Source organism: Triticum dicoccoides, chromosome 5A, assembly GCF_002162155.2.
Source record: "Triticum dicoccoides isolate Atlit2015 ecotype Zavitan chromosome 5A, WEW_v2.0, whole genome shotgun sequence".
Taxonomy (NCBI): Eukaryota; Viridiplantae; Streptophyta; class Magnoliopsida; order Poales; family Poaceae; genus Triticum; species Triticum dicoccoides.
In genome coordinates, this window is record NC_041388.1 from 553,927,580 (window position 1) to 553,937,106 (window position 9,527).

At 46.0% G+C, this 9,527-nt stretch overlaps 1 long non-coding RNA gene across 1 annotated transcript; it reads left to right on the forward strand.

Moving 5' to 3' along the window:
- Window positions 1-438: 438 nt before the first annotated feature.
- On the forward strand, window positions 439-8,770 carry LOC119302756. The gene is made up of 3 exons (XR_005147727.1): window positions 439-534; window positions 5,597-5,660; window positions 8,088-8,770. It is a non-coding gene; the product is annotated as an uncharacterized LOC119302756 (long non-coding RNA).
- Window positions 8,771-9,527: the final 757 nt, after the last annotated feature.

The following is a 9,527-nucleotide window of genomic DNA, read 5'->3' on the forward strand; positions in this document are numbered from 1 at the left end:
GGAGTTAATCTTCATATACACCTTTTGTGTCCACTCGAAGAAGTAGTAACTATCCATAGGATTTTCATTCTGAAGAACATGTGTGGCAGGGGGTTCTTGGCTGCCTCGGAGGAGGCTCGGACTCAACACTACTTTCATGGACTTTCCCCTCCTGCTCTTTGAGTTGTACTGTATATTGTTTACTACTGCTCTTGGAGTAGTATTTTAGTGGCAAGAAGCCATGAACTGAAAAAATAATGACATCTGTGTATAGAGATCGGATTAACAATGGTCTCCTTCTGTACTAATTTTTTGCGATACTTCTTTGGAGCATTGGGTTCGGTGTTAATGGCTGTCACATTATGAATCTTTATGTGACACGATAGTTTGTTGTTAAATTTTCAACCTTTTCTATTTCAGATATATATTACAATCTTCAATGGGTAGCTCCAGGTTACAAGGTGATAGGAGCAGCAAGCAACAATAGGGAACCAACAGGATCTTTTGTATGAAGATTCGCAGGTTTTGTTCAGCTACTACAGATTTCGGAATCAGGTAATTGAAATATTTAATTTCGTGCAGGAAGGTCATAAGTATGAGTGACATCGTTAAGTAAGTAGATGATCAGATTTTTGCCTTTGAGCTAGGCTACACTCAGTAAAAAGCCTTCTATTAAAGAAAATGTGTTACACATGTTCCAATATATTCCTCTGTTTGGAATAGAGAAAAGAGCTTTATGCTGAGAATCTACTTTGTTTTAGAAGAAACTTCTGTTAATAACTACTTTTTTGCGGGATGTTAACAAATATCTTGAAATAAAAGGTGTTCTAATAAAATAACTCCTATCAAGATTATATGAAGGACAGACTGCCATTCTAGAACATATGTTATGTTGCTAATTGACAGTGCTTTCAGAAGTAACTTTTATTTACGACATGAACTGTCAAGGTGGCTCATCATTTAGTGAGAACCAACTATTTTACACTTCATCAAAGCATTGATCTGGGTAGATTGCAAGTGCATAAGTATTTGTAAATACATATGTTATGTTGCTAATTGACAGTGCTTTCAGAAGTAACTTCTATTTAGGACATTAACTGTCAAGGTGACTCATCATTTAGTGAGAGCCAACTATTTTACACTTCATCGAAGCATTGATCTGGGTAGATTGCAAGTGCATAAGTATTTGTAAATACATATGTTATGTTGCTAATTGACAGTGCTTTCAGAAGTAACTTTAATTTAGGACATTAGCTGTCAAGGTGACTCATCATTTAGTGAGAACCAACTATTTTACACTTCATCGAAGCATTGATCTGGGTAGATTGCAAGTGCATAAGTATTTGTAAATTTTTGCCGTTTGTATAGTTGAATAAGAAAATCTATCTACCTAGGGCCTGTTCTGAACTCCTCCAGCTTCTAACTCTGCAAATTTCTCGACAGAAGCTGTGCCGAACGTTTGAGCTCCTAGAAGCTGTATTCGAGAAGCCGAGCCCTTCTCGTGTGTAAAAACTTGAAGCCCGTTAAGCCCAGCTCCAGAAAAACGAGAAAGAGAAGTTCGCCCTATTTACAACGAAAATGCCACCGCTAAAGAAAACGGTTCACCGGCCCGACTCGATACGGTCACAACAACGCGCTCGAGCAGTTCCCCTCTCCCTCAAATCGCTCCGCTGCCAAACAATTCCCCTCTGTGACCTACCTTGCTACCACCGCCGCCCCCGCCGCCACGGCCGGATCCCGTCAGCCGCCGGCCGGAGCTCCTGTCCACCGCCAGATCAGGCGTATACAAGGCCATCCCCGCAGGTTCCCTTCCATAAGACCACCCCGAAGGTGCATCCCCGCCGATACCCGTCGCAACACCCCCGCCGGCTGCATACACCGCCGGTGCTGATCTCCACAGACCCCACCTCAACTGCCGAAGCCCCATCCCGGACGGCATTAACCCTAGGTGAGCTTCCTTTCCTTCTTCCCCAAGGTCCTCCCATGGCAGCCATGGTGAAGCTACTGTAGATGCAAATGAGTTTATTTTTTCATAATAGTGCAAATGTGTGAAGTGGTATGTGTACTGCCGTGTACATGTGATTTGTATATACATTTGTTAGTTTAATATCTGATTGTGGCTAGTCCAACATGAAATTATCAGTTAGTATTATTTTTTCATAAGTGTGCACTGGCTTGAAGTGTGGTATGTGTACTGCTCTGTCAATGTGATATGTGCGTAAATTATTCATTTTATATGGCTGTGGCTAGACAAGAAATTTTTATGTTTCCAATCCATGTATTGTTGTCCATGTGTTGCATACATTTGTGTACCAAAGTGACATGCATTTTTCTTAGAGAAGTGTCGATCATGACTGCTGAATGGAGCGTTGAGAACACTCGGATTGTGTGCGAGTTGTTTGCCGCGCAAGTGAACGCTGGAAATAGGCCAGGAAATTATTTGACACCAAATGCATTTGATGAGGTGACAAGGCAATTCAAAATGAGAACTGGGCTTGACTACACACAAACGCAATTGAAAAACAAATGGGACAAGCTTAAAGGTGATTTCAGTGTATTCAAGAAACTCAAGTTGCGGGAGACCGGAGCCGGATGGGACCATGTGAACAATACTGTGTCGCAAGATGATGAGTGGTGGAAAAAGGCTAAAATTGTAAGTTCTTTGGCTAATGTATCACATATCATAATTCATCCATATCATTTTACCTACTAACAAATTGTTTCCCTTGTTGTATTACAGGATATTAAAGGTTGTGGCAAGTTCAAGAAGAAAGGACTTGCTAATGAAGAAAACTTGCGGACTATATTTGGAGATATCACAAGTGATGGTACTGACCATTGGAATCCTTCTTTGGGCACGCCTCCTCCCTCTAGTGCGGCATTGAAAGCTAGCATCAATGTTGATGAGATCGAGATCTTGATTTGGATGATACCGAAGAACAAGCATCTCAGGCAACACCTACTTCATCTAAAGTGAGGCTTGGAATCATCATTCCGGAGAAGAACAAGAAACCCAAGACCGCACAAGTGATGTGTGAGCAAGTTACAAGGATTGGTGATATTGCCGAGGCTTCTCACTCATCATTTCAATCTTTCCTAAAGCAAGATGAGGCGAACTCTGTCAGCTCGGTTATGGATGAAGTCATTGCTTGTGGTGCAGCAGCTGATACCGATGAGTTCTTCATGGCTTCTGAGTTGTTTGTGAAGAGGGCGCAAAGGGAGATGTTTCTTTACATGCCTCTTGAGTCCCGAAAGGGATGGTTGCGCAGGAAGTATGACTTGAAGTATGGGAAGTAGTTAATTTACAAGCACACCATTCCATCTTTGTGTAATGGTCGATTATCCTTTGCTATCTAAACTATTTGTGTCTTTTATGTCAAACCTAGTGCTTGAACCTTCTTTATGACTATGTTGTTGAACTACTTGATACTATTTCATCTATTTATTATATGCATTGTGGAACCATCTTTATGTCTATGTTGTTGAACCTAGTGTTCGCTATTTATGTATGCATTATGTCTATGTTGATTCAATTGATGCTAACTTTTGTTTCATATATTGGTGGTTGTTTATATGCAGATGTCATCGGATAGTGAAAGTGATGATGACACAAATTATGAAAGAAAGAAAATTATGGTTTTCCAATATCAACATGATATGGACATGCGTTGTTCGGGTGTGTCATCCATAGTTGGGAAGTATTGTAAAAGTTGGGTCATGAAGGCCGACCCTAGGACATCTAGGTTGAGTGGGTTTGAATGGTTGCAAGAGACTATTGGAACACCCGGAGAGACGTACACAATGTTGAGAATGAATGCAAATGTGTTTTTTGATCTTCATGACAAGTTGGTGGGGGAGTATGGCCTCAAAGAAACATGCTTCGTTACCACTTATGAGTCTCTAGCTATGTTCTTGTGGACCTTGGGAGGGTGCGAATCAAATAGGAGAACCCAAAACCGTTTCAAACATGGAGCGGATACAGTCCACCGAAAGTTCCATGAGGTTCTACAATGTGTGGTCAAGATGTCATCTCACTACATTAGGCCTCAAGACCCAAATTTTCGCATCGTGCATGATAGGATTAAGCGTGACAAAAGGGCTTATTCTCATCTCAAAGACTGCATTGGTGCAATAGATGGGACACATGTCAGGGCTTCTATTCCGGAAGGACCTTCAAAAGTAAGGTATATTGGAAGAACAGGTGCAACAACTCAGAATGTGATGGCAGTATGTGACTTTGATATGCATTTCACCTACGCTTCAATTGGACAACCGGGTTCTATGCATGATACAAGTGTGTTATTCCATGCAATCGAAAATGACAAGGCCACATTCCCGCATCCTCCAAAGGGTTAGCATTTCTTCATATTGCAACTTCTGTAATATATCCTCCAATTCACATGCATGTTTATTGTTATTGCAACTTATGCATCATAACCTTGAATTCACAATCATGTGTGTTTCTTTTTTGTATAGGCAAGTATTACCTAGTAGACGCCGGCTATCCTAACAGGGATGGCTATCTAGCACCATACAAAGGAGAACGCTATCATGTCCCCGACTTCCAGAGAGGTGCACCCCCAACTACTCCTATAGAAAAGTTCAACCGGATCCACTCCTCCAAGCGCAATACCATAGAGAGAACTTTTGGTGTTTGGAAGATGAAATGGCAAATCTTGCTTAAGATGCCAAACTACTCAATCAATACACAGAAGATGATTGTTGCGGCTACTATGACACTACACAACTACGTTCGCCTCCATGACAAAGAGGATCTCCACTTTCTTCGGTGTGAGAGGGATCCGGATTATGTTCCAACTATTCCAGATAGATACAAGAAATACGTTATTCCTCCAAATGCATCAGATGCTTCAACATCGGCGGAAAGTACTCCTGATATGGATTTGTTTAGGCATGAACTTGCTACCGCCATTGCTCTTAGTTGGTGAAGTAATCATGTTCATGTCTTTAGATGGGTGGCCATTTTAATTTGCAGAACTTATATGCAAATGAAGCTTTTGTTCTATGACAAAGGACAATACATGTTATTCTAAATTATATAACCTGTCTTAACTGGGATAACTTGTCATAACTTGTACGTACTGATTTGTACATTGCCTATTGCTATAATCCAGTACGTCTTGTGTAGGATAATAGATACTCGGACATTTTTTGTACTCACCCAGAATTGGGCTATAGCAGAGTATGTGGTTGTAGGAAAATAGATACTCGGATAATTTTTGTACTCACCCATAATCGGACTGCATGGTTCTTTGTACATCCCTCTATATACACTAAAAATACGCAGAAACTAGTCCCTGTGAAAAAAAACGCAGCAGTTTTCAGCCCAGATGTTCTCTGCCTACTGCAACCCAGCCCCTTTTTATCTCTATAAAACCAGCCAGCCCGAGCTGGGCTGATTCCAGCCGGCCCATGCTCTAGCCGAACAGGCCAGCAGCCTCCCCAGCGGGCCAAATCGCTGGGAGAAGCTACGAGGTGCAGAACGCTCGGCAAATTGCTATGTGGAGTAGAAGCTAGCTTCAGGAAGCTGATTTTGAGGAGTTTTGGAAGTTTGGAGAGGATCAGAACAGGCCTTTAGGATTGGTTTTGCTTGCAGGAATTGGCAACAGCCTATTACAGTAATGCTTCCTCTACCCGTCATTCACTTGACCTGGAGAGAGGTTTGCATCCAGCTTTAATTTCTGAGGGTTTTATTAATGAAGGTCCAAACATATTAGCATATCTTGATGAGATGTCACTATGAAATAATACCAAGGCATAATGTTAGAGTACGTAATGGGCCTAATGGGCCTGTTAGTCTTAGTGTTAATTAGAGATAAGAGTCGCTTGCTTAGGGGTCAAGTAAGCCTTGCTTGGGAGTCAAGTAAACCTCTCTATATAAAGAGAGGAGATGTATCAATCTAATCAAGCAAGAATTAAGAAGGAAATCCCTTCCATCTTGCCCGGCCGTGGGCAAAAGGCCCCCGACCGGCCCTCTCGCGCCCTCCTTCTAGCAGCGCCATAACAATTTGGTATCAGCTAGCTTCGGTTCGATCATGTCTTCACCGCCGCCCAACCCATCTCTTCCGCTGTCGGTCACGGCCGTCGCCCCGCTCCTGCTCGCGCCGGGATCCTCCGCCGCGCCCGCCCCCGTCGTCCTCACCCCGGAAGTGTCCGGGGCGCTGCGGGACCTAACACAGGCGGTCTAGGAGATCCACCTGTTCTTGGCCGGGTCCTATGGGCCGCACCCGGCTGCGTCGCCCATCACCGCCACCGCACCGCCGTGGCTGCCGTGGCAGCCGCCGCACCAAGCGGCCCCCGCCGCGCTCGCCGGGCTGCTGCAGCAGCCGCTGCAGCTGCCATCCATTGCCCCGTCCTGGCTGTCGTGGCAGCCGCCGCACCAGGCGGCCTCCGTCGCGCTCGTCGGGCTGCTGCAGCAGCCGCTGCAACTGCCATCCACCTCCACCACCGCCCTGTCCTGGCTGTCGTGGCAGCCGCCGCACCAGGTGGCCTCCGCCGCGCTCATCGGGCCGCTGCAGCAGCTGCCATCCACCGCCCCGCCTTGGCTGCAGTGGCAGCCACCGCTCCTGGCGACCTCCGCCGCGCCCGGCGCTCCGCCGCAGCAGCCGCTGCAACTGCTGCAGCCATCACCGGTCAGCTCCGGCCCCACATCGACCGCGCCGATGGGAGTCCCGATCCACTAGATCAAGTTCCCGCCGTCGCCATCACCGCTTCCCCAGGGCGTCCCCATCCAGCAGATCAAGCTTCCGCCGTCGCCGTCACCGCTTCCAGCTTGGATCACTAACCGCCACGTGTCGGCGACGGTGAGGCTGCAGGCTGCTGCACGCGGCCTTCTAGCGCGTCGGCGTGTGCGGGAGATGCGTGGTCTGCAGCTGCCGCTCCTCCAAGTTGCCCTTCGCTACGCAAAGGACCTCGATCTCATCCGCTGCGCAGGGGATCTTGAGCATGAGGTTTCCCCCACGGGCAGCGGGCATGCTGTTTTCCCCACGGGCAGCGACCTCCAAGTCTGCGACATTGGCGGTTGGGGGGGCGCACCCCTCCTCGTCATTCTCCATCGCAAGCCCCCCACTCTTCCCTGTGCGGTGCAGACCAACAGCTATCCGGCAGGAAGAAGGCATGGTGTCACCAACAACAACGCACCACGTAGCACCAATGCATTCCGTCACCGGGCGCCGCAAGGGCGCCTCTGCTGGTCACTCTTGCAACCACTTCCAGGTGGTCCTACACATGCACTCCTTTTGTCCAGATGGTGTCCATGGGATCCAGGTGGCTGTACACGTGCATGTCCGACGTGCGGATGGTGTCCACTTTTTGTTAAGGGGTCCAAAATAAAGCGTCCTAGTCCATTTCAGGTTGAGAATAATGAAACAAGCCGAGATGTACAAGGCTTGTTTTTAGGTGTTAGGTTTGGGTTGCGTCGAGTCATGGTTATAAGTTGGTTAGGCTGCAGCTTGAGGACAAGCTGCATGTCCAGGTGGGGTGTAGTGTTAGAGTACGTAATGGGCCTAATGGGCCTGTTAGTCTTAGGGTTAATTAGAGATAAGAGTCGCTTGCTTAGGGGTCAAGTAAGCCTTGCTTGAGAGTCAAGTAAACCTCTCTATATAAAGAGAGGAGATGTATCAATTTAATCAAGCAAGAATTAAGAAGGAAATCCCTTCCATCTTGCCCGGCCGTGGGCAAAAGGCCCCCGGCCGGCCCTCTCGCGCCCTCCTTCTAGCAGCGCCATAACACATAACATCAAATATTCTTCATGTTATATATTCTGATATATATTCCCAGAGAATATTTGTGTTTTACACTTTTACGTGGCATCAGTTTGGAGAAAAAAAATGTGAAATTGAAATTATGCTTCTTTTAGTCATTGTAACTACTGCACTGAATTCTAGAAAAAAATGTGTTAGCTCAGATTGAGGAGATGAAATTTTATTTTGTCCCCTGTTACACTTCAACTATGTAAGTTCTGACTAGATTGTAGCATTGGTAAAGAAGTCCCGGGGTCGTTGTGCAAAGCTGTTTATAGTGAATAATGCTGCCCAACTTGCAACTTCAGTAACTGGTCGTATTATTACTAAATGTGTTTTGTGCAGGTTTCATGCTCTCCTATTTGTGATCTATGGGATTTGCATGTAGTTGGCTGTATATGTGTGATAGGTGGCACCACCTGGCAAGCTGCGATGGAGACACACTAGAGGCGGCCATGACATCCTAGCGACTGTTGCCTCAGGCGGAGATCCATGTGAGTTGGCCGTCGTCTTTAGGGCGTGAGGCTCCCCCTCAACTGGCGCACCAAGTTCTCCCCTGATTGCGACGAGCGGTGCTCTCCCGCGATGTGGCTTCTTTCCCTGAATCCTGGCCGTTCCTCTGTCAGGAATAACAGCCCAACATGTGCATCCGTGGTAAACGATCTTTGTACAGCACTGCGTCGTCGAACTCTTCGCAAGTCTCCAGGCAGAGCCGGCCTGGAGGTCCTTCGATCACAACCCAAGACCAGCGCAGTTTGACAAGAGCGCGACAGCATGTGGATTATTAGATGACCACTACTGCGACCATGCAGCTTTGTTATTTTTAGATGACCTCTCTTGCCAATTTTAGTGCCAATCGAGCCTCAAAACGGCACTACAAAATTCAGAAATAAGCGAATTTTTCTTGGTGAATGCAAAATTCAGAAAGTGAATGCTTGTTGGCGACTACAAAAATCTGATCAAAACAACTGTTTAATTTCTTTTGGAGAATGATATTGTTGAGGTTCATGTGGGTTTGTAATCTGAGAGGTTCCCTGCGTGTTCACACTGCATTTGGGTTAGAAGTCTCATATGGTATTGGCAAACTTTTACACCTGATGCATACATGCTACTTCTGGTGCTAAGCAGCTAATAGTTGTTGACACCTGATTTTGGCACAATGCAGAATGCAATGGAGATGGCCTCAAATGACAAAATATTCTAAATAAGAAATTTCACATTGCCGAGTGGAACAACTTTGATGTTTGGACCATAATCATTCGGCATCATATCAAAGACCAAAACTACACTCAGATTGTCATGTTTAGGTGTTCTGAGTGCTTTTTGCTCAAGTACGCCTCCATGACAATCTCGGATGAAGGAATGCTCTACATGCATTGTCTTCGTCTCGTCGAATCGGTCAATTTTGATATAAAAATTATCTCAATCCGAGTTCGTATGCAAAAATTAGAGCTATCTGGATGCAGCCCTGTCAAGAGGCGAAATATGATGCGGAAGACCAGACATGTCTTGGCAAGTGTCTGATGTAATGCGTGAGTGTTTTCGCCCAGAAGATGGCCTCAAGTCGGAAAACGTTCAACACGAAAGTTTTTCGTCTCGTCAAAACGGTCAACTTTGCTTTTGGACACATTTTCATCCGAGGTCGTTTGCTGCCTCAAAAACCTTGCCGGGGAAAGCTTGCCGCCGTGAACAGTAACCTTGCCGGGGAAAGCTTGCCGCCGTGAACAGTAACCTTGCCGGGGAAAGCTTGCCGCCGTGAACAGTAACCTTGCCGGGGAAAGCTTG